Genomic DNA, 24,887 nt, shown 5'->3' with positions numbered 1-24,887 from the left:
TGGGCATAATGTACTGGTTACTGTAAGGTACTGGTCACTACAATGTACTGGTCATTACAACGGCAGTTTGTAATTTTCACTCAGCTACATGCACTACCACTTGTTTCTGGAAAACACCCATGAAGTCAAATTTGTCACTACACCTGTAGATAAATTCCAAAAGGGGTATAATATACACTATGGGGTCACTTGAGGGTGGATTCTGCTTTTCTAGCACTTAGGGGCTCTGTATATGGAGTCTGCAAACTATTCTAGGAAAATCTGCACTCCAGGAGGCAAATAGCGCTCTGTCCCTCCAGAGTCTCTCCGTATGGCTAAGCAGTACTGTACAGCCACATATGGGGTATTTCTACATTCAACAGAAATTGTGGAACAAATTTTGGTGCCAGTTTTACCCATTTGCCATTGTAGAAATATAAAATTTGGGGCTCACACACAATCTTGATGGTAAAAATGTAAATTATTTTTTCTTCACTGCCCAGAGGTATAAAATTCTGTGACACACCTGTGATGTCAATATTACACCCCTAGATGAATTCATTGAGAGGTTTAGATTGTAAAATGGGGTCACTTACGGGGGGTTCTGCTGTACTGTCACCTCAGAGGCTCTGCCAATGTGACATGGCAACTTAAACCAGTGCATGCGCTCCTTCCCTTCGGAGCTTCGCACTGTGCCTCAAAAGTAGTTTTCGACCACATATGGGGCATGGGTGAACTCAGGAGAAATTGCACAACAAATTTTGAGGCCCATTTTTTCCTATTACCCTTGGGAAAATATAAAATGTAGGGCTAAAAAACATTGTGGGAAAAATGGGATTTATTTATTTTCACAGCTCAATGTTATAAACTTCTGTGAAGCAATACACATCTAGATGAGTACACTGAGGGGTCTAGGATCCAAATCGGTGTCACTTGTGGGGGTTTTCCACTGTTTAGGCACATCAGGGGCTATCCAAACACGACATGGTGTCCGCTAATTATTCCAGCAAATTTTACATTCAAAAAGTGAAATGGTGCTCCTTCCTTTCCGAGCCCTGCCGTGCGCCTAAACAGTGGTTTTCCCCCACATGTTGGTATCGACATGACCAGGAGAAATTGCTCAACAAACTGCGTGGCGCAATCTCTCCTGTTCCTCTTATGAAAATGCAAAATGTTTAGCTTAAAAACATTTTTGTGGGAAAAATGTGATTTTTTTTATTTTGAAGATTCAACGTTATAAACTTCTGTGAAGCACCTGAGAGTTCAAGGTGTTCAATACACATCTAGATAAGTTCCCTAAAGGGTCACTTGTGAGGGACTTCCACTGTTTAGGTGCATCAGGGGCCCTCCAAACACAACATAGTGTCCGCTAATTATGACACCAAATTTTACATTCAAACAGTCAAATGGCGCTCCTTCCCTTCCTAGCTCTGCCGTGTACCCAAACAGTCATTTTCCCCCACATATGGGGTATCGACATGCTCAGGAGAAATTGCACAACAAATTGCATGGTCCATTTTCTTCTGTTACCCTTGCAAAAGTTCAAAAAAACTATGATTTTCCCCCCACATATGGGGTATTGAAATACTCAGGAGCAATTTATTAAGTATTTTGTGTGACACATCTCTGTGATTTAAGGGCATTAAAAGTTTGAAAATTGCAAAATGTTCAAAATTTTCACCAAACCTCTGATTTTTTCACAAATAAATTTAAGTCATATCAAAGAAATGTTACCACTATCATGAAGTACAATATTTCACGAGAAAACTATTTCCAACCAGTGGGATATATTGAAGAGTTCCAGAGTTATAACCTCATAGATTGACAGTGGTCAGAATTGAAAAAATTGGACTGGTCATACCTTAGACATTTATGGGAATGTATGTTGGTGGCTAATGTTTAGGGTTGGCACTATAGCCACAACAGCTGTTATAGGGCTCAGGCAAACAAAAAAGAACAAAGTCAGCCGTGTCTGGCGTCAGAGACAGAAATAAAATCTGACCGCCGGCTTACAATGGCAAAAACAGATGATACAGAAAAATCCCCAACATAAGGTGGGCCCTGTCTTCACTACATATTCTGTGGAAATGATGTATGGGAAATTTCATTTTAATGGAAAGTCAAAGGTACTGGATGCATAGGACAAACCTAAGGAATGGTGTGCTATCCTTCGATCACATTTCCTAAAGGAAGTCAAGCAAAAGAGTCCCTAAATTCATATTGAAGACCTTTTTTACTATCTTCTAAAGAAAAACTGAAAATGTTGTCAGAAGAACCTGGTATTGAACCCATAAAATCTATAGCTCAATTATTGATCATCTTTAAAAGGGTTTTCCTACTAAAAAAAAAAAAAAAGTACATTTAATGAATAGATCTTGGAATAATAATAATTTCCACAATTGGATGTGTTAAAAAGAAATGTTCCTGTGCAGAGATAATCTTATAAATGTGCCTCTTCTGGGTAATGTGTTATGGTCGTGTCCGACCATACAGGATCATGGTCTGATCATACCACAGCTCCTAGGTTGGGGGGCAGAAAAAAGTATAAAGACATTACAACACGGGATTGCAAATAATTATTTTTGTGTGGCAAAACATTTCTCTGCCTGTTTTTAAACAATGTTTTACCTTAAAGAAATTATCATTTACAATCCCCGGCTGTAATGTCTGTTTACTCTCTTTTGTTTCCTCCCCTGCCCAGGAGATGTGGTATGATCAGACCATGTTCCTGTATGGTCAGACACGACCATTACACAGTACACAGCAGGGGCACATGTTTAAGATTATCTCAGCACAGGAACATTTTATTCATTCACATCCAATTGTGCAAGTTATTATTATTCCAAGATCTATTAATTAAAATGTTGATTAAAATTAATTTTGTTAGTGGGGAAACCCATTTAATAATCAGAAAAAATGTGCATAAAGATCTGAGTGAAATGGAAGAATGTTAATTGCTGGATGATTGCTGGTCTTGAGGGTGTTCTTGGTTTGTATTGGGTGTTGTGGGATGATCCCAGTATACAGAAGATCTGGTGTGGTAGGTATTTGTGGGGTACTCTTGGTATACAAAAAGTCTTATTGGGTGTTTCCAATATACGGCAGTGTTTTGTGGGCTGCTCTCAGTATATGGAAGGTCTTGTGGGGGGTTCTCAGTATACTGCAGGTCTTGTGAGATGTCCCTAGTATACGACAGGTCGTCACGAGAGTGTCACGTTCCCCTGGAAGACCTGGAGTTAGACGGTCACGTCGGGTAATGAATCACAGGTCTTCTTTAGAGATGGTGTGATTTGTGCCTTATATTAAATGGATTTAGTTACGTCTGGTGCTGGTCAGAAACATGCAGCTCCTTTTCAGCTGCTTCTGATCTGGTCATTACCTCTTCCTATATTAACTGGTCAGACCTTCATGTCCCTGCCGGTGAAAGATTTGTCATCCTGTGCTGTGTGCAAAAGCTAAGTGGTTGGAGTAGAGTTGTTGTAGTAGTGTTCAGTGGTTTGCTGTAGTATGTGTGTGTTTATCTCCTGATCCTTGTTCCCATTTAGTTTATTCCTCCCTGTCCCTATCCTTTTGTCTATTGTTGGTTAGTGCTTATGTATGTTAGTGGTTTTCTGGTATCCCTGTTTTGTATTGGTGGCTTGTTTACATAACATTTCTGTCCCATACCTCATGGGGTGGGGGAGGGGACGGATCATGGTTTAATAGGAGCATAGTAAGGTCAGAGACTCGGGCCTCTCTACCTTCAAAAGTACCCCGGGACAGGGATAGTTAGGGTCCCAGTTCCAGGGACAGTTTGAGGACCCTTTTCCTCACAGAAGACCGTCACAGTGTGACATGGGTCTTGTGAGATATTCCCAGTATACTGCAGGTCTTGTGTCATGTTCCCAGTATACTGCAGGTCTTGTGATATGTTCCCAGTGTACTGCATGTTTTGTGGGAGGTTTCCAGTATACTGCAGGTCTTGCAGGATGTTCCCAGTATACTGCATGTCTTGTGAGATATTCCTAGTATATGGCAGGTCTTGTGGGATGTTTCCAGTATACTGCAGGTCTTGTGAGATGTTCCCAGTATACTGCAGGTCTTGTGAGATGTTCCCAGTATACTGCAGGTCTTGCGAGATGTTCCCAGTATACCTCAAGTCTTGTGAGATGTTCCAAGCATACTGCAGGTCTTGTGAGATGTTCCCAGTATACTGCAGGTCTTGTGAGATGTTCCAAGCATACTGCAGGTCTTGTGAGATGCTCCCAGTATACTGCAGCTCTTGTGAGATGTTCCTAGTATATGGCAGGTCTTGTGAGATGTTCCCAGTATACTGCAGGTCTTGTGAGATGTTCCCAGTATACTGCAGGTCTTGTGAGATGTTCCCAGTATACTGAAGGTCTTGTGAGATATTCCCAAGATACTGCAGGTCTTGTGAGATGCTCCCAGTATACTGCAGGTCTTTTGAGATGTTCCCAGCATACTGCAGGTCTTGTGAGATGTTCCCAGTATACTGCAGGTCTTGCGAGATGTTCCCAGTATACCTCAGGTCTTGTGAGATGTTCCAAGCATACTGCAGGTCTTGTGAGATGTTCCCAGTATACTGCAGGTCTTGTGAGATGTTCCAAGCATACTGCAGGTCTTGTGAGATGCTCCCAGTATACTGCAGCTCTTGTGAGATGTTCCTAGTATATGGCAGGTCTTGTGAGATGTTCCCAGTATACTGCAGCTCTTGTGAGATGTTCCTAGTATATGGCAGGTCTTGTGAGATGTTCCCAGTATACTGCAGGTCTTGTGAGATGTTCCCAGTATACTGCAGGTATTGTGAGATGTTCCCAGTATACTGAAGGTCTTGTGAGATATTCCCAAGATACTGCAGGTCTTGTGAGATGCTCCCAGTATACTGCAGGTCTTTTGAGATGTTCCCAGCATACTGCAGGTCTTGTGAGATGTTCCCAGTATAATGCAGGTCTTGTGAGATGTTCCCAGCATACTGCAGGAAGGTGGCATGGTCCGGCGAATCGCGTTTTCCATCATGTGGACGGCCGGGTGCTTGTGTGTCACTATGGAAGAGATGGCACCAGGATGCATTGTGGTAAGATTTCCTTGTGTCTGGACTCTGAAGAGCCTACAAAGATTAAACAACAGATTAGTTGGGAAGATTAACCTTCAAGGTCAATGTCCTTTCCTGCCTCTCTAAATAACGTGAGAATGGTGCTGATAAGCCTGAGAGTCGAGGATCACTTATTTATGGGATGACTATATGGGACTTATCATGTTTACTTATATTCCACCACATGTGGTTACAGCTGACCAGAAATGGTCAATTTGGGTTCCTCCGGATCCACCGATAACCTAATGCCCATGACAAGCTCTCGATACAACTAATATGGCCTATAGGTGTAGCGCCCCCACTGCCGCAGGGCCGAGGGGTACCCGGTACCGGGCCTCTGAGTCTCTGCTCTGGGGTTGTCACGGTGGCTAGACCCGGTCCGTGACCCTGCTGAGGGGCGTACAGTGAATGATAGATATGGATGGTGGTCGTGGTGCGGTGTAGTGCCGGTCGCAGTAAATAACGAGGACACCAGGTTGCAGTCTCTTTACCTCTTTACTGAAGATCTCTGGGTCCTCAGTCCAGAATACGGTTCACCAGGCCGCGCAAGTCCGGCCGGTCCAATGGCACCTCCAGAGTTCTCTTTGCAGGTGGAAATCTGTGCCTTCCCGCTAGCGCTATGTGTTGTGGTCCTCCCCTGCTGTGCTTACGGGATAGTACCCCACAACTGTTGTGTCTGTTTCTGATGTTCCCTCACAACTCGTTCGGATGATGTTCTTCTCCTCCGTCCCTCCCTGATGTTCTGGTTAGGACGGCACCCGTATGATGAGTAGGCTCGGAGCTCTTCCGGGACCCTAGAGTCACCCCTCTCCTAGTGCGCCCCCCATGTCTTCATAGGTGATGTATGTTAGACAGCCCGCCTGAGACTGACTGTCCTGCCGTCGGTTTGAAGTATTGCTTGGAGCTAGATATATAAATACTCCCTCGGCGTTCCGGCCGCCAGTTGTGCGCCTCAGTAGGATGTTGCCTCGGTCTTACAGCACGACTCCTACTGGTATTTCTCCTCTTGCTTTGATCTCGTTTCTCACTCAGCACAATATATTTCGCTTCTGTTCCTTTCTTAGGGCACCGCCGCTATGCTGAGCAGGCACGGTCCCGTGACGTTCTTCCTTGTTGCCAGGCCTCTGTCAGGGTCCCAAACCTGACAGGGACCCTACCGAATCTTCCCCCCACAACACCCTCTGCCACAAGGTGTTGCCTGGTTCCAACCCAGTCAGCTTTCTGACTAACTTCCTGCCTGACCCCCAGTTTACCCACTGTGGTGAGGAGTGGCCTAATAAATAGCACCCTTAGCTCCCCCTGGAGGCCCGACTGTGAAATGTATTGGTGTATGTGATACCTGGTCAGATGAACTCCTTCAGTGCCATCAGACGTACCATAGCTCCCCTTAGCGGCGGAGCCACAGTACTGCAACGACCAGCACTCTGGGGCGCTGCATAGGCATAAGTGGTGCCACTGCTATCAGGCAGCCGCTCTTTTCTGCCATGTACAGCTGGGGCATGATGGGGGCAACGCGACCACAAATTCTTGGCAAGGAGCAGTATTCGAATTACCACGAATATTACTCGCAGGGACTGGAGTAAAATTTGTGACAAGGCGAACACAGATGTGCCCTCCACTTGTCAAATGCAAGCCCTTTAATGAAGCCAGAGCCTCACACTCACCCCGTCCCCTAATTAAGGACTCGTTCACACTGGTGTATAAAACGGAGTAGTGTAATGCGAGAAAACTTAGCATTGTACTCTCACCAATGTCATTAAATAGGTCAGTTCTCATCTGAAAGTTTTTTCTCAGCCCCGATCAGACTGAAAAAAATTTGGCAGCATGCTGCGATTGTCTGCAAGAATCGGATAGCAATGCAAGTCAAAGCGTGTGAGAAACAAAATCGCACGGCACAAAGACCATGTGCTGTCTGATTTCTATGCAAGGAAAGTTCATTATATGTAGGGGGCTTGTGACGGTAAATATCTACAGATGTATTCTATCTACAGTATATCTATATGTAAGATTGCATTATTAGTTTATAAACTAGTTTTAAATTACATAGAGACAGGCAGTATGTAAAAGCTGATGTTAAAAATCTCTATTTCCGGGGTGGTTCTTTTGTTTTCTCAGCACTCTGCCAGCACTATAGGTACTGAAACCTTCTTTTTCCTCACTTCCCAGCATGCAGGGCTCCTGCCAATGTCTAAAGACTTGCTTGCTCTGAACTAAAAGCCTAAATGTCTGTTATGGCAGCAAACAAAAGTTCCCCCAAGCACAGTTAGATACTCCCACAGTGAATTCCTCCACAGTACCCTCCAGAAGCATGGTATGATGACCCTACTGTACCCACCTCTCTCAATCCTCCCGACAGAGAATGGTGTCCCCATCACAGTATGATTTTCCAACAGTAATCCCTGCACAGACCTCCTTACAGTAAAATGCTCACAAAAAATGCTCCATACAGTATAATGACCCCACATAGTTCTTCATACAGGATAATAGGGCCCCGCATTGCCTTCCATACAGTACAATGACTCCACATAGTGCTCCATACAGTCTAATGGCCCCACATAGTCTTCCATACAGTATAATAGGGCTCTGCATTGCCTTCCATACAGTATAATGTCTCCACATAGTGCTCCATACAGTATAATGGCCCCACATAATGCTTCATACAGTATAATAGCTCCACATAGTGCTCAATATAGTATAATAGGCCCAAAATAGTGCTCAATACAGTATAATGGCCCCACATAGTGCTCCATACAGTATAATGGGCACCACATTGTACTCCATACAGTATAATGGGCACCACATTGCGCTGCATACAGTATAATTGGCCCCACATTGTGCTGCATACAGTAGCATGGGCCCCATATAGTGCTCCATACAGTATAATAGCCCCACATAGTGCTCCATACAGTATAACAGGCCCCACATAGTGCTCCATATAGTATAATAGGCCCCACGTAGTGCTCCATACAGTATAATAGCCTCACATAGTGCTCCATACAGTATATTGGCCCCTACATAGTGCTCCATACAGTAGAATGCGCCCTACATAGTTTTCCATACAGTATAATGGACCCACATAGTGGTCCATACAAAAAAATGGGCCCACATAGTGCTCCATACAGTATAATGACCCCACAGAGTGCTCGATACAGTATAATGGCCACACATAGTGTTCCAGACAGTACAATGGCATCACATAGTGCTCCATACAGTATAATAGGCCCCACGTAGTGCTCAATACAGTATAATAGGCTACACCTAGTGCTCCATACAGTATAAAAGGCCCCACATAGAACTCCATACAGTATAAAGGTCCCCACCTAGTGCTCCATACAGTATAATGTGTCCCACATAGTGCTCCGTACAGTATATTGGCCCCTACATAGTGTTCCATACAGTAGAATGCACACTACATAGTGCTCCATACAGTATAATGGCCCCACATAGTGCTCCAGACACTATAATGGCATCACATAGTGCTTCATACAGTATAATAGGCCCCACATTAAAAAAATAAATACTCACCTCTGCCCATTCCCTCGCTGCTCCAGTCTCTTCATGATGTCTTCAGATCCTCTGCACATCTCGATACAGTGGGTGAGTTGTTATGACATCAACATGCCTGCTGCGCTAAGATGTCAGAAGGGGAATGATGGGAGATGGAGCATCAGCTGATGCTCCTTCATCCATCATTGCTTTCAACTATAACAGTATAAAGGATGCTAATATAGTTGAAAGGGCAATGTCGGGTGACAGTGCAATGGTGAGCAGAAGACCCACTTGGCGTTCACGGGCCAAAAATACTTGGGAGACCTGCTGACACTGCGGGCCAAATATAGTCACCCAGTGGGCCAGAGTTTGAGATATGTGCTATAGAGAGACATGATCCACCACTACTGGTTTTACAGAGAAAAAAACTCACCCAGACCTTTTGCAAAAAGACAAATGCCCACCATCACTCTATGAAGAGAAAGAAAATGACCCACCCCCACGCACTACAGGGAGACAAAACCCACACCCACATCCTGTAGAGAGACAATGACTCGCCCCCTCTTCTTATAGGGAAAAAAGACAACCCGCATTTATTGTAGAGCGACAAAGACCCGCCTATCTTCATTGAGAGTTAAAGGTTCACTTCCTTTCATATAGAAAAATAAAGTCCAATCCCCTCTTCCAGAAGAGAAAGGAATGCTTGTCCTCACTTCCTGTGGAGAGACAAAGCCCCGCCACCACTTTCTGTAGAGAAACAAAGATCCTCCCTTACTCCCTGTAAAGCAGGGGAGGGAAACCTCTGTCCACTCCAGTGATGTATATATGCCCTAACCCCTCACGTAATGTATATGCCCCAGCCCCTCCAGTGCTATACATGCCACAGGACCTCCTGTACTGTATATGACCCAGCGCTTCCAGTGATGTATATAAGCCCACGCCTCTCCAGTGATTTATATAAGCATCAGCTCCTTCAGTGATGTATATAACTCCAGCCCCTCCAGCGATGTATATATGTCCCAGCCCCTCCAGCGATGTATATATGTCCCAGCACCTCCTGTGTTATATATGCCCCAGCCCCTCCAGTGATGTATATAAGCCCCAACCCCTTCAGTGATGTATATAAGCCCCAGCCCTTCAAGTGCTATATATGTCCCAGCACCTCCTGTGCTGTAAAAGCCCCAATCCCTTCAGTGATGTATTTAAGCCCAAGAACCTCCAGTGATATATATAAGCCCAAGACCCTCCAGTGATGTATATAAGCATCAACCCCTCCAGTGATGTATATAACTCCAGCCCTCCTGTGCTGTATATATGACCCAGCCCCTTCAGTGATGTACATAAGCCCCAGCCTCTCCAGTGATTTATATAAGCACAAGCCCCTCCAGTCATGTATAGAACTCCAGCCCCTCCTGTGCTGTATATAAGCACCAGCCCCTCCAGTGATTTATATAAGCACCAGCTTTTCCAGTGATGTATATAACTCCAGCCCCTCCAGTGATGTATATGCCCCCAGCCCCTCCAGTGATTTATATAAGCCCCAGGCCCTTCAGTGATGTCTATAAGCTCCAGCCTGTTCAGTGATGTCTATAAGCTCCAGCCCGTTCAGTGATGTATATGCCCTCAGCCCTCCAGTGATGTATATAAGCCCCAACCCCTCCAGTGATGTATATGCCCCAGCCCCTCCTGTGATGTATAGATCACCCAACCCCTTCTGTGTTGTATAAATGTCTCCGGGCCCCCCTGTGATGTATATGTACTTCTGCAAGTTGTTTTCAAAATTCATCGCAAAATCCTGGAAAATCAATTGCACCAAAGGAAAACAGTTCCAGCTGTCACATTAGCGGTGAGTTAATTAATTGTATTTCCAAATATAACAGGGCCAATTTCAAGTTTTGCAGCCCCCGATGGATGGTATAAATATCCAAATGGCCCCTGGCATCAAAAAGGTTCCCCACCCTTAGAGTAGAGAAACCAAGACCTGTTCCACTTCCTCTAGAGAGACAAAGACCTGCCCCCACTTCCTGTAGAGAGATAAAGACCCACCCCCACTCCCTGTAGAAAGATAAAGACCGGCCCCCACTTCCTGTAGAGAGATAAAGACCTGCCCCCACTTCCTGTAGAGAGATAAAGACCCACCCCACTTCCTGTAGAGAGATAAAGACCTGCCCCACTTCCTGTAGAGAGATAAAGACCTGCCCCACTTCCTGTAGAGAGATAAAGACCCCCCCACTTCCTGTAGAGAGATAAAGACCTGCCCCACTTCCTGTAGAGAGATAAAGACCCACCCCCACTTCCTGTAGAGAGATAAAGACCCACCCCCACTTCCTGTAGAGAGATAAAGACCCACCCCACTTCCTGTAATATGTCTCAGCATCTCCGCTATTAGAGAAAGCTTACGCTTGCCATTCTGTGCTGCTCCCAACCTTATACCACAAGATCAAGACACATAATATGGTACCATGTCTATATGGACATTAGTTCTAAGAGCTGGGCCCTAATTGGCTGCTTTGTGTGAAGTCACCTAAAAATCATGATGTCACCTTCAATAAATGTGATGAATCGAGAAAGTCCTGAATTTAGGGATGTTCAGATATACATTATAACATTATATGAAGTACACATTTTGCTATTGTGCACCTTGGTACAGACTCAAACATGGAAATAAATAAATTAAAATTAATTGGGTAAATAAATCTATGCAAAAGTAAAAGTTTCAGAAAAAGTTTTGTGTTATACATTAATTTGTATTTTTTTTTATTTAGACACAATGGTAACCCTATTATTTCGGGATATTTTCTAATATTCATCTATCATCAATATAGCATATTTTATGTGGGATTATTCTAATGATGGAGCAGAAAATGATAGGGAATTCTTATTTTCTATGTTGACAGAAAAAATGTAAACCCTTTTAATATTTGAAAAAAGTCAATTTGTAAAGCTAGTTTATAAAAATACATGTTTTCTAGCAATAAACCTATACTGATCCAAAGAATATAGGTAACTCCTCTATACTACTTTGTAGGCGTAAGTATATATACCGTATATAGTGCAGCTTTGCTCTCTTTGATTTATATATATATATATATATATATATATATATATATATACACTCACCGGCCACTTTATTAGGTACACCTGTCCAACTTCTTGTTAACACTTAATTTCTAATCAGCCAATCACATGGCGGCAACTCAGTGCATTTAGGCATGTAGACATGGTCAAGACAATCTCCTGCAGTTCAAACCGAGCATCAGTATGGGGAAGAAAGGTGATTTGAGTGCCTTTGAACGTGGCATGGTTGTTGGTGCCAGAAGGGCTGGTCTGAGTATTTCAGAAACTGCTGATCTACTGGGATTTTCACGCACAACCATCTCTAGGGTTTACAGAGAATGGTCCGAAAAAGAAAAAAAATCCAGTGAGCGGCAGTTCTGTGGGCGGAAATGCCTTGTTGATGCCAGAGGTCAGAGGAGAATGGGCAGACTGGTTCGAGCTGATAGAAAGGCAACAGTGACTCAAATCGCCACCCGTTACAACCAAGGTAGGCCTAAGAGCATCTCTGAACGCACAGTGCGTCGAACTTTGAGGCAGATGGGCTACAGCAGCAGAAGACCACACCGGGTACCACTCCTTTCAGCTAAGAACAGGAAACTGAGGCTACAATTTGTACAAGCTCATCGAAATTGGACAGTAGAAGATTGGAAAAACGTTGCTTGGTCTGATGAGTCTCGATTTCTGCTGCGACATTCGGATGGTAGGGTCAGAATTTGGCGTAAACAACATGAAAGCATGGATCCATCCTGCCTTGTATGGAGCATCTTTGGGATGTGCAGCCGACAAATCTGCGGCAACTGTGTGATGCCATCATGTCAATATGGACCAAAATCTCTGAGGAATGCTTCCAGCACCTTGTTGAATCTATGCCACGAAGAATTGAGGCAGTTCTGAAGGCAAAAGGGGGTCCAACCCGTTACTAGCATGGTGTACCTAATAAAGTGGCCGGTGAGTGTATATATATATATATATATATATATACCGGTGTATATAATATATATATATATATATATATATATATATATATATATATATATATATACAGTGGGGCAAAAAAGTATTTAGTCAGTCAGCAATAGTGCAAGTTCCACCACTTAAAAAGATGAGAGGCGTCTGTAATTTACATCATAGGTAGACCTCAACTATGGGAGACAAACTGAGAAAAAAAAATCCAGAAAATCACATTTTTCTGTTTTTTTATCATTTTATTTGCATGTTATGGTGGAAAATAAGTATTTGGTCAGAAACAAAATTTAATCTCAATACTTTGTAATATATCCTTTGTTGGCAATGACAGAGGTCAAACGTTTTCTGTAAGTCTTCACAAGGTTGCCACACACTGTTGTTGGTATGTTGGCCCATTCCTCCATGCAGATCTCCTCTAGAGCAGTGATGTTTTTGGCTTTTCGCTTGGCAACACGGACTTTCAACTCCCTCCAAAGGTTTTCTATAGGGTTGAGATCTGGAGACTGGCTAGGCCACTCCAGGACCTTGAAATGCTTCTTACGAAGCCACTCCTTCGTTGCCCTGGCGGTGTGCTTTGGATCATTGTCATGTTGAAAGACCCAGCCACGTTTCATCTTCAATGCCCTTGCTGATAGAAGGAGGTTTGCACTCAAAATCTCTCGATACATGGCCCCATTCATTCTTTCATGTACCCGGATCAGTCGTCCTGGCCCCTTTGCAGAGAAACAGCCCCAAAGCATGATGTTTCCACCACCATACTTTACAGTAGGTATGGTGTTGGATGGATGCAACTCAGTATTCTTTTTCCTCCAAACACGACAAGTTGTGTTTCTACCAAACAGTTCCAGTTTGGTTTCATCAGACCATAGGACATTCTCCCAAAACTCCTCTGGATCATCCAAATGCTCTCTAGCAAACTTCAGACGGGCCCGGACATGTACTGGCTTAAGCAGTGGGACACGTCTGGCACTGCAGGATCTGAGTCCATGGTGGCGTAGTGTGTTACTTATGGTAGGCCTTGTTACATTGGTCCCAGCTCTCTGCAGTTCATTCGCTAGGTCCCCCCGCATGGTTCTGGGATTTTTGCTCACCGTTCTTGTGATCATTCTGACCCCACGGGGTGGGATTTTGCGTGGAGCCCCAGATCGAGGGAGATTATCAGTGGTCTTGAATGTCTTCCATTTTCTAATTATTGCTCCCACTGTTGATTTCTTCACTCCAAGCTGGTTGGCTATTGCAGATTCAGTCTTCCCAGCCTGGTGCAGGGCTACAATTTTGTTTCTGGTGTCCTTTGACAGCTCTTTGGTCTTCACCATAGTGGAGTTTGGAGTCAGACTGTTTGAGGGTGTGCACAGGTGTCTTTTTATACTGATAACAAGTTTAAACAGGTGCCATTACTACAGGTAATGAGTGGAGGAAAGAGGAGACTCTTAAAGAAGAAGTTACAGGTCTGTGAGAGCCAGAAATCTTGATTGTTTTTTCTGACCAAATACTTATTTTCCACCATAATATGCAAATAAAATGATAAAAAAACAGAAAATGTGATTTTCTGGGTTTTTTTTTTCTCAGTTTGTCTCCCATAGTTGAGGTCTACCTATGATGTAAATTACAGACGCCTCTCATCTTTTTAAGTGGTGGAACTTGCACTATTGCTGACTGACTAAATACTTTTTTGCCCCACTGTATATATATATAAATATCTGCTGAAATACCTTTTTCAATTAAAAATATCTATATATTTTAATTCTGCTAAACTGTTTTACATAATAGAAAATACATTTATTTAGTATTGTCATATCGGTAATGGTCTGTAGAGTAAAATGTTGTTCTTACCACAAACTAAATTTGAAAGATTACAAAAAAAATTAACAAAATTGTGGAATTGATATGTTTTGCATTCTTCCCTTTACGCTCCCAAATATCAAAAATTAAAAGTAAATCACATCAGTCTTAGAATGTGCCATACCTAGATACATGATATATTTGTAAGTATTTGCAGCAGAAATTTCTGCATCTTTTACATGCATTTTTGTTGCAGATTTTTTCCCAACTTTATAGTAGGAAATCTGAAATAATTGACACGCTGCGGATTTAAATCAGCACCAAATCTGCAAGGAAAAAAAATAAGCAATGTGTGCATGAGGTCTCAGGATTCTCATTCACATTGCTGGAATCAGGAAACCCTTCTGAGCAGAAAAAAATGAGACAAAAACGCAGAAAATCTGCATCAGCCCTAAAGTTAGCAAAAACTTTTCCTATTAAAATCATACAGATTTTGTTTTGCTGGACTTTCATGGGGGAAAGGGAGGTCATGGCAGTTTTACACTTTTATTTTCTGCAGTACCATTCAATAAAATAATTTTTTTTTGCAAAACTCTGTTATAATTTTATTAAATTTGAATGCAAAATATTAAGAAGAATAAATGTAAAAAAAAATAGTAATAAACATAATTAAATATAGATTTACTATTATTATTGCTAGGAAATAAATTGCAAATTAATTTTGGATGATCGGGTAGAAATTCAAGTCATCAATACTATATACTAAAAGTAACATTTTCCGAAATTAAATAGAATCTCAACATATTTTGTAAAATATACAACTTTTACATTGCGATACATTAGTTAATCGATTATGGATCCAACCTTCTGTCGTCCACCCTGGGGCCAATGATGAATTCTTATGGACTTCTTTCCAGTAAGAAGGCGTCCTCTCTGAATGAGAAGGTTTCTTGTCCTCCGTGTCCCCGGTGGTCACCATACGGAAGCAGTATTATGGAATAAGGGAGCGTAATCCTCTTGTGATTCTTCCAATTAGCTTATCCGTGTATCATCCGTCGTCAGCAGAGCAGTCACTTCATCTAATCCAGATGAACACAGGAAGCAAATAATCTCCTTTCCGATTTATATAATACCTAAGACAATTGACTTTGCAAAAGTTTTAACATTTTTTGAATTTTTGCGCAGAATTAAAGCTGTCACACAAAAAAAAAATCTATAGAAAAGTATAGTCCTTACATCCACAACAAGGTAAATCTGCCTTTCTTTTGTATCCCTCCAAATTTTGAAAGATTCTAAAAAGCTACAATGAAAAAAAAAAGAGAGCATAATGCCCTGAAATAAAAAAATGCACAGCATAATCAATTGTTTATGCAATTATATAAATTTATTGACAAAATACAAACAAGGATAGCACTAGTATTAAAGAGGATAAGGTGTATGACACATAGGTACACCAGCACAGAACTATGCACATAAAATCATGTAGCAGGGATGCAATACTGAAAACACAAGTAATGTGTGCAATGTCAGCACCAACCGGGCAATAAAGTGCATATTGTACAGCCTCCCGAGGAAGCGATCAACGCGAAACGCGCGTCGGGGCTTCATTTTTTGTGGACACCTGCACAGGACATTGCACAATATGGGTAAGCTTCACTTTGGGATAATGGCTTAGCCATATTAATTCCTCCGGGCATGTTGCAATAGAGGTAGCTATTGGGCGGGTCGTATCTTTCCCCTGTTAGAGGTGGATTGGCCACTGTATTATTACAAACTAAATACTTTCCTGCTCTATTCACTTTATATTCTTACAATATGCACTTTATTGCCCGGTTGGTGCTGACACCAAATTTGTCAATAAATTTATATAATTGCATAAACAATTGATTATGCTGTGCATTTTTTGATTTCAGGGCATTATGCTCTCTTGAAGCTATATGATATATCATGTGGGAGTTTTGCCCTCCTTTTCTCCTTTCCCATTTGGGTGCTATGGGCACACCAGGTAGAAGGGACTTTTCTAATATAAGTATCCGCAAGGTTGGTGTATTTTATAAAATGAAAAAAAAAAAAAAGATTTCATGAATTAACGTATCAAGAAAAAGAAAACAACCGTGTAAAAGTATCATTCAGATTCCGAAAAATAGAAGCATCGTTTGATTTTTATTTCTCTTGTGGTATTTCGTGGCGTTGTTTCTTAAAAATGGCACAAAACGGGTTTATACATTTGTTCCCAAAACTCAACGATATCTTTTTTTTTTCTCTTTTACCTTTCTGGCTACTTTTAAAAGCAAAAAAAAAAAAAGTCCTTTAAAATATAGCACATTAATGAAAACAAAAAATTAGATTGATTTTGCTCTCCACCAAAAGTTTGGGTGTAAAATTGTACAAAGTGTTTTGTGTTGTTCTGAAAAAGTTGCAAATGGTGAATTAAGCTAAAATATCTGCATAACCAAAAGTAAGTCTGCGTTATAGAACAAAAAAAAAAATTAAACTAAGTAAAGTAAACTTTTTAAAAAATGCAAAAAATAAATAATAGAGTTCAAATGAATAAATTATAGTGAAAATGATATAAATACCTTCATACGAAGCCTAGTAATGGCCAATTAAACAATGTAATGTTCCCAAAAAGTGAGGTGAGGTTCCATAGTAACACCCTCCAGTCACCAATAACCATCCACAAGCTTCATCTCACCTGGAATATTGGATGACTTTTCTTTTGCAAACTGCTCCGGGTCTCTCATATATGAAGGCGTCTTCTCCCAACAGCAATATTAAGATGTCTCCACATGTGATCAATGGGACTTAGATAAGGAATCATTGCTGCCACTTCAGAACTCTCCAGCACTTTGTTACCATCCATTTCTGAGGGTTTCTGTACGTTTGAGGTCATTGTCCTGCTGGAAGACCCATAAACTATGAAGCAAACCCATCTTTCTAACACTGGGCACTACATTGACACCCAAACTCCTTTGGAAATCTTCAAATGATGGCTTGCATACAGTCAAGCAAACCCCACAACATCTCTGGAACCTCCACCATATTTCACTGTAGGTACTGTGTTTTTTGCTTTGCAGGCCTCTGGCACAGAACAGCAGAGTGATGTGCTTTACCAAAAAACTCCACAAGACACTTTCACAGAAGGATTTTGCCTTACTCACGTACATTTTTCCAAACTGCAGTGTAGCTTTTTAATGTCTGTGTCAGCAGTGGGGACCTCCTGGGTCTCCTGCCATAGCGTTTAATTTCATTCACATGTGGACGGATAGTTCATGCTGTCACTTATGCACCCTGAGCCTGCAGGAGGGCTTGAATTTCTTGGCATGTTGATTGGAGATGCTTATCCACCATCCGGATTATCCTGCGTTGCAATCTTTCATCAATTTTTCTCTGACGTCCACGTCCAGGGAGATTACCTACAATGCCATGGGTTGTAAAGTTCTTGATTATGTTGCAAATCGTGGACAAAGAAACATCAATATCTCTGGAAACTGTTATTATTATTATTACTTGTAACCTTGAGATTGTTGATATTTTTCAGCAATTTTGGTTCTCAAGTCCTCAGACTGTTCTCTTCTCCTTTTTTGCTCTTTCAGCTTAGTGTTCCACAATGCAAAGATTGAGTTAACCCCTCTTCTTTTTATGTGGTTTCAGGTTTCATTTTCATATCGCCCACACCTGTTACTTGCCACAGGAGAGGCCAAACGAGCATCACATTCTTGAAACAAAGTTGTTTATCCACAATTTTGGACCGGTGCCAACAATTTTGTCCAGCTCATTTTTAGGGTTTTGTGTGAAATTATGTCCAGTTTGTTTTTATTTCTCAATTTTTTGTGTTGTTCCAAAACATAAGGAAATAAACATGTGTAAAACAAATCATGAATAAATACTAGAATAATGCCACCATGCACAAGTATACAACTATAAAACTGCCCACATGTACAGGAATATAAATGTTGTGATCCGGTGGTAGGATCTCAAAACTGACCTGACACATATGACCAGGATATTAGGACAAGTTCTGGGGATGTGGAAGCTATACTGACCGCAATCCTGATCCTATCCACACACACTAAAGGTAGCCGTGGAGCGTTACCTGAAAACCTAGACGCCTCATCACAGCCTGAGAAACTGACTACCCCTAGAGAGAAAGCAAAGACCTCACTTGCCTCAGAGAAATAACCCCAAAGTTTTAGATAGCCCCCCACAAATAATAACGGTGAGTTAAGGGGAAAATACAAACGTAGAGATGAAAACAGGTTTAGCAAATGAGGCCCTCTAATACTAGATAGACAGAAAATAGATAGGAGTCTGTGCGGTCAGTACAAAACTATCAAAAATAAACCACGCAGAGAATACAAGAACCCTCACACCGACTCACGATGTGAGGGGCGCACTCTGCACCCCAGAACTAACCAGCAAGCGAAAAATCACATAAGAGCAAGCTGGACTGAACTCATAATATTCTGATAAACATTTTCAAAGAAATCATGAGCAAAATGAACAAACAAACTTAGCTTCTCCAGCAGGAGACAGGTCACAAGGATTATCCAGGAGCACAAGGTATCAGGACTGAATACACCGACAGCAGGCAACAAGTGAAGGTCAGGTGGAATTAAATAGGGCCCAGTCATAGCAGGAAATGAGACAGCTGAGCCCTGCTACAGACCCGCAGTATCGCTAAAGGCCACCAGAGGGAGCCCAGATGGAATTCACAACAGTACCCCCCCCTTGAGGAGGGGTCACCGAACCCTCACCAGAGCCCCCCGGCCGATCAGGACGAGCCGAATGAAAGGCACGAACCAAATCAGCTGCATGGACATCAGAGGCGACAACCCAGGAATTATCCTCCTGACCATAGCCCTTCCACTTAACCAAGTACTGAAGCTTCCGTCTCGAAACACGAGAATCCAAGATCTTCTCCACCACATACTCCAATTCTCCCTCGACCAAGACAGGAGCAGGAGGATCAACAGAAGGAACTACAGGTACCACATATCTCCGCAACAATGACCTATGGAACACATTGTGAATGGCAAACGATGCTGGGAGGTCCAAACGAAATGACACAGGGTTGAGAATTTCCAAAATCTTATAAGGACCAATGAAACGAGGTTTGAACTTAGGAGAGGAAACCTTCATCGGAACATAACGAGAAGACAACCATACCAAATCCCCCACACAAAGTCGGGGACCCACACAGCGACTGCGGTTAGCAAAGCGCTGAGCCTTCTCTTGTGACAACGTCAAATTGTCCACCACATGGTTCCAAATCTGCTGCAACCTATCCACCACAGAATCCACCCCAGGACAGTCAGAGGGCTCAACCTGACCCGAGGAGAAACGAGGATGAAAACCAGAATTGCAAAAGAAAGGTGAAACCAAAGTAGCAGAACTAGCCCGATTGTTGAGGGCGAACTCAGCCAATGGCAAAAAAGTCACCCAATCATCTTGATCAGCAGAAACAAAACATCTCAAATAAGTTTCCAAGGTCTGATTAGTTCGTTCGGTTTGGCCATTGGTCTGAGGATGGAAGGCCGACAAAAAAGACAATTCAATGCCCATCTTAGCACAAAAGGACCGCCAAAATCTGGACACAAACTGGGATCCTCTGTCAGACACAATGTTCTCTGGAATACCATGTAAACGAACCACATTCTGAAAAAACAGTGGTACCAAATCGGAGGAGGAAGGCAGTTTAGGCAAGGGTACCAAATGGACCATTTTAGAAAAACGATCACAAACCACCCAGATGACAGACATCCTCTGAGAGACAGGAAGATCCGAAATAAAATCCATGGAAATATGCGTCCAAGGCCTCTTCGGGACAGGCAAAGGCAAAAGCAATCCACTGGCACGAGAACAGCAAGGCTTGGCCCGAGCACAAACCCCACAGGACTGCACAAAGGAACGCACATCCCGCGACAAGGAAGGCCACCAAAAGGACCTCACCACCAAATCCCTGGTACCAAAAATCCCAGGATGACCTGCCAACACCGAAGAATGAACCTCGGAAATAACTCTACTGGTCCATCTGTCCGGAACAAACAGTCTCTCCGGTGGACAACGGTCAGGTCTATTGGCCTGAAATTCCTGCAACACCCGTCGCAGATCAGGAGAGATGGCAGACAAAATTACCCCCTCTTTGAGGACACCAGTCGGTTCAGAAACTTCCGGGGAGTCAGGTACAAAACTCCTAGAAAAGGCATCAGCCTTCACGTTTTTCGAACCCGGAAGATATGAAACCACGAAATTGAAACGAGAGAAAAACAGCGACCATCGAGCCTGTCTCGGATTCAACCGTTTGGCAGACTCGAGATAAGTCAAATTCGTGTGATCCGTCAAGACCACCACACGATGCTTGGCTCCCTCAAGCCAATGTCGCCACTCCTCAATCGCCCACTTCATTGCCAACAACTCTCGATTACCAACATCATAATTCCGCTCGGCAGGCGAAAACTTTCTTAAAAAGAAAGCACATGGTCTCATTACAGAGCCATCAGAGCTTTTCTGCGGCAAGACAGCCCCTGCTCCAATCTCAGAAGCATCAACCTCGACCTGAAAGGGAAGAGAGACATCGGGCTGGTGCAAGACAGGAGCCAAAGAAAACCAACGTTTCAGCTCCTGAAAGGCCTCCACGGCCGCAGGAGACCAATTAGTCACATCAGAACCCTTCTTGGTCAAATCCGTTAAAGGCTTAACCACACTAGAAAAATTAGTGATGAAGCGACGGTAAAAATTAGCAAAACCCAAGAACTTCTGAAGACTCTTCACAGATGTAGGCTGAGTCCAGTCATGAATAGCCTGGACCTTGACTGGATCCATCTCAATAGTAGAAGGAGAAAAAATAAAGCCCAAAAAGGAAACCTTCTGGACTCCGAAGAGACATTTAGAGCCCTTTACAAACAAGGCATTGGCACACAGGACCTGAAATACCATCCTGACCTGCTTCACATGAGATTCCCAATCATCAGAAAAGACCAAAATATCATCCAGGTACACAATCATAAATCTATCCAGATACTCTCGGAAGATGTCATGCATGAAAGACTGAAACACAGAGGGGGCATTAGAAAGCCCAAAAGGCATCACCAAGTACTCAAAATGGCCTTCGGGCGTATTAAATGCAGTTTTCCATTCATCGCCCTGCTTTATGCGCACAAGATTATACGCTCCACGAAGATCTATTTTGGTGAACCAACTGGCCCCCCTAATCCGGGCAAACAGATCGGACAACAGTGGCAAGGGGTACTGAAATTTGACCGTGATGTTATTAAGAAGGCGATAATCTATACAGGGTCTCAGAGAACCATCCTTCTTGGCCACAAAAAAGAACCCCGCACCCAAAGAGGACGAGGACGGGCGAATATGCCCCTTCTCCAGGGACTCCTTTATATAACTCCGCATAGCGGCATGTTCTGGCACAGATAAATTAAAAAGTCATCCCTTAGGGAACTTACTACCAGGAATCAGATTTATAGCACAATCACAATCCCTATGAGGAGGTAGGGCACTGGATTTGGGCTCATCAAATACATCCTGGTAGTCCGACAAAAATTCAGGGACTTCAGAAGGAGTAGAAGAAGCAATTGACACCAAAGGAGCATCGCCATGAATTCCCTGACAACCCCAACTTTCCACAGTCATTGCTTTCCAATCCAGGACTGGATTATGAGCCTGCAGCCATGGCAGACCCAACACGACAACATCATGCAAATTATGTAGCACAAGAAAGCGAATCACCTCCTGATGTGCAGGAGCCATGCACATGGTCACTTGAGTCCAGTACTGAGGTTTATTCTTGGCCAATGGTGTAGAATCAATTCCCTTTAGTGGAATAGGGAATTGTAAAGGCTCCAAGATAAAACCACAGCGCCTGGCAAATGACAAATCCATCAAATTCAGGGCAGCACCTGAATCCACAAAAGCCATAACTGAGTAAGATGACAGAGAACAAATCAAAGTAACAGACAAAATGAATTTAGGCTGTACAGTACCAATGGTGACAGACTTGGCGAATCTTTTTGTGCGCTTAGAACACTCTGAAATAACATGAGCAGAATCACCACAGTAAAAGACAACCCATTCTGACGTCTGTGGTTTTGCCGTTCAATTCTGGTCAAAATCCTGTCGCATTGCATAGGCTCAGGCTTCTGCTCAGAAAATACCGCCAGATGGTGCACAGGTTTGCGCTCCCGCAAACGCCGATCAATCTGAATGGCCAAAGACATTGACTCATTCAGACCAGCAGGCGTGGGGAACCCCACCATAACATCTTTAAGGGCTTCAGAAAGACCCTTTCTGAAAATCGCCGCCAGGGCGCACTCATTCCATTGAGTGAGCACAGACCACTTCCTAAACTTTTGACAGTAAATCTCTGCTTCATCCTGACCCTGAGAGAGAGCCAGCAAAACCTTCTCTGCTTGGTCTACCAGATTTGGTTCCTCATAAAGCACTCCAAGCGCCAGAAAAAACGCATCCACATTTAGCAATGCAGGATCTTCTGGCGCCAGAGAGAATGCCCAATCTTGAGGGTCACCCCGTAACAAAGAATAACAATTTTAACTTGCTGAACAGAATCACCAGAGGAGCGAGGTCTCAGAGAAAGGAATATCTTACAATTATTCTTAAAGTTCAAAAACTTAGATCTATCTCCGGAGAACAGTTCAGGAATTGGTATTTTTAGCTCTGACATAGGACTGCGGACTACATAATCCTGAATGCCCTGCACCCTTGCAGTGAGATGATCCACACTAGAAGACAGACTCTGAATGTCCATATCTGCAGCTGACTTCAGAACCACCCAAAGATTAAGGGGAGGAGAGAAGCCAAACACAGTGCAGAGGAAAAAAAAAAATGACTTCAGGATTTCTCTTCTCCCTCTTCTGCTGCATTAACTCTTTGTGGCCTGCTGTACTGTTGTGATCCGGTGGTAGGATCTCAAAACTGACCTGACACATATGACCAGGATATAGAACAAGTTCTGGGGATGTGGAAACTATACTGACCGCAATCCTGATCCTATCCACACACACTAAAGGTAGCCGTGGAGCGTTACCTGAAAACCTAGACGCCTCATCACAGCCTGAGAAACTGACTACCCCTAGAGAGAAAGCAAAGACCTCACTTGCCTCAGAGAAATAACCCCAAAGTTTTAGATAGCCCCCCACAAATAATAACGGTGAGTTAAGGGGAAAATACAAACGTAGAGATGAAAACAGGTTTAGAAAATGAGGCCCGCTAACGCTAGATAGACGGAAAATAGATAGGAGTCTGTGCGGTCAGTACAAAACTATCAAAAATAAACCACGCAGAGAATACAAGAACCCCCACACCGACTCACGATGTGAGGGGCGCACTCTGCACCCCAGAACTAACCAGCAAGCGAAAAATCACATAAGAGCAAGCTGGACTGAACTCATAATATTCTGATAAACATTTTCAAAGAAATCATGAGCAAAATGAACAAACAAACTTAGCTTCTCCAGCAGGAGACAGGTCACAAGGAATATCCAGGAGAGCACAGAATCAGGACTGAATACACCAACAGCAGGCAACAAGTGAAGGTCAGGTGGAATTAAATAGGGCCCAGTCCTAGCAGGAAATGAGACAGCTGAGCACTGCTACAGACCCACAGTATTGCTAAAGGCCACCAGAGGGAGCCCAGACGGAATTCACAACATATAACTACTATAATACTGCTCCAATGTACAAGAATATAAATACTATAATACTGCTCCCTATGTACAAGAATATATCTATTATAATACTGCCCCTATGTACAATATAACTACTATAATACTGCTCCTATGTACAAGAATATAACTACTATAATACTGCCCCTATGTACAAGACTATAACTACTATAATACTGCTCCTATGTACAAGAATATAACTACTATAATACTGCTCCTATGTACAAGAATGTAACTACTATAATACTGCCTCCATGTACAAGAATATAACTACTATAATACTGCCCCTATGTACAAGAATATAACTACTATAATACTGCTCCTATGTACAAGAATATAACTACTATAATACTGCTCCTATGTACAAGAATGTAACTACTATAATACTGCCTCCATGTACAAGAATATAACTACTATAATACTGCCCCTATGTACAAGAGTATAACTACTATAATACTGCCCCTATGTACAAGACTATAACTACTATAATACTGCCCCTATGTACAAGAATATAACTACTATTATACTGCTCCTATGTACAAGACTATAACTACTATAATACTGCCCCTATACAAGAATATAACTACTATAATACTGCCCCTATGTACAAGAATATAACTACTATAATACTGCCCCTATGTACAAGACTATAACTACTATAATACTGCCCCTATGTACAAGAATATAACTACTATAATACTGCCTCCATGTACAGGAATATAACTACTATAATACTGCCCCTATGTACAAGAATATAACTACTATAATACTGCTCCTAAGTACAAGAATATAACTACAACAATACTGCTCCCATGTACAAGAATATA

General features: G+C 42.6%; 1 protein-coding gene across 1 annotated transcript in view; it reads left to right on the top strand.

Moving 5' to 3' along the window:
- Positions 1-24,887, top strand: part of POMC (proopiomelanocortin) — a 45,462-nt gene that overhangs the window by 4,104 nt on the left and 16,471 nt on the right. The gene's annotated exons all lie outside the window — the stretch shown is intronic.

The sequence above is a fragment of the Ranitomeya variabilis genome, chromosome 2 (assembly GCF_051348905.1).
Source record: "Ranitomeya variabilis isolate aRanVar5 chromosome 2, aRanVar5.hap1, whole genome shotgun sequence".
Taxonomy (NCBI): domain Eukaryota; kingdom Metazoa; phylum Chordata; class Amphibia; order Anura; family Dendrobatidae; genus Ranitomeya; species Ranitomeya variabilis.
This window is presented reverse-complemented; position numbering and strand designations above follow the sequence as displayed.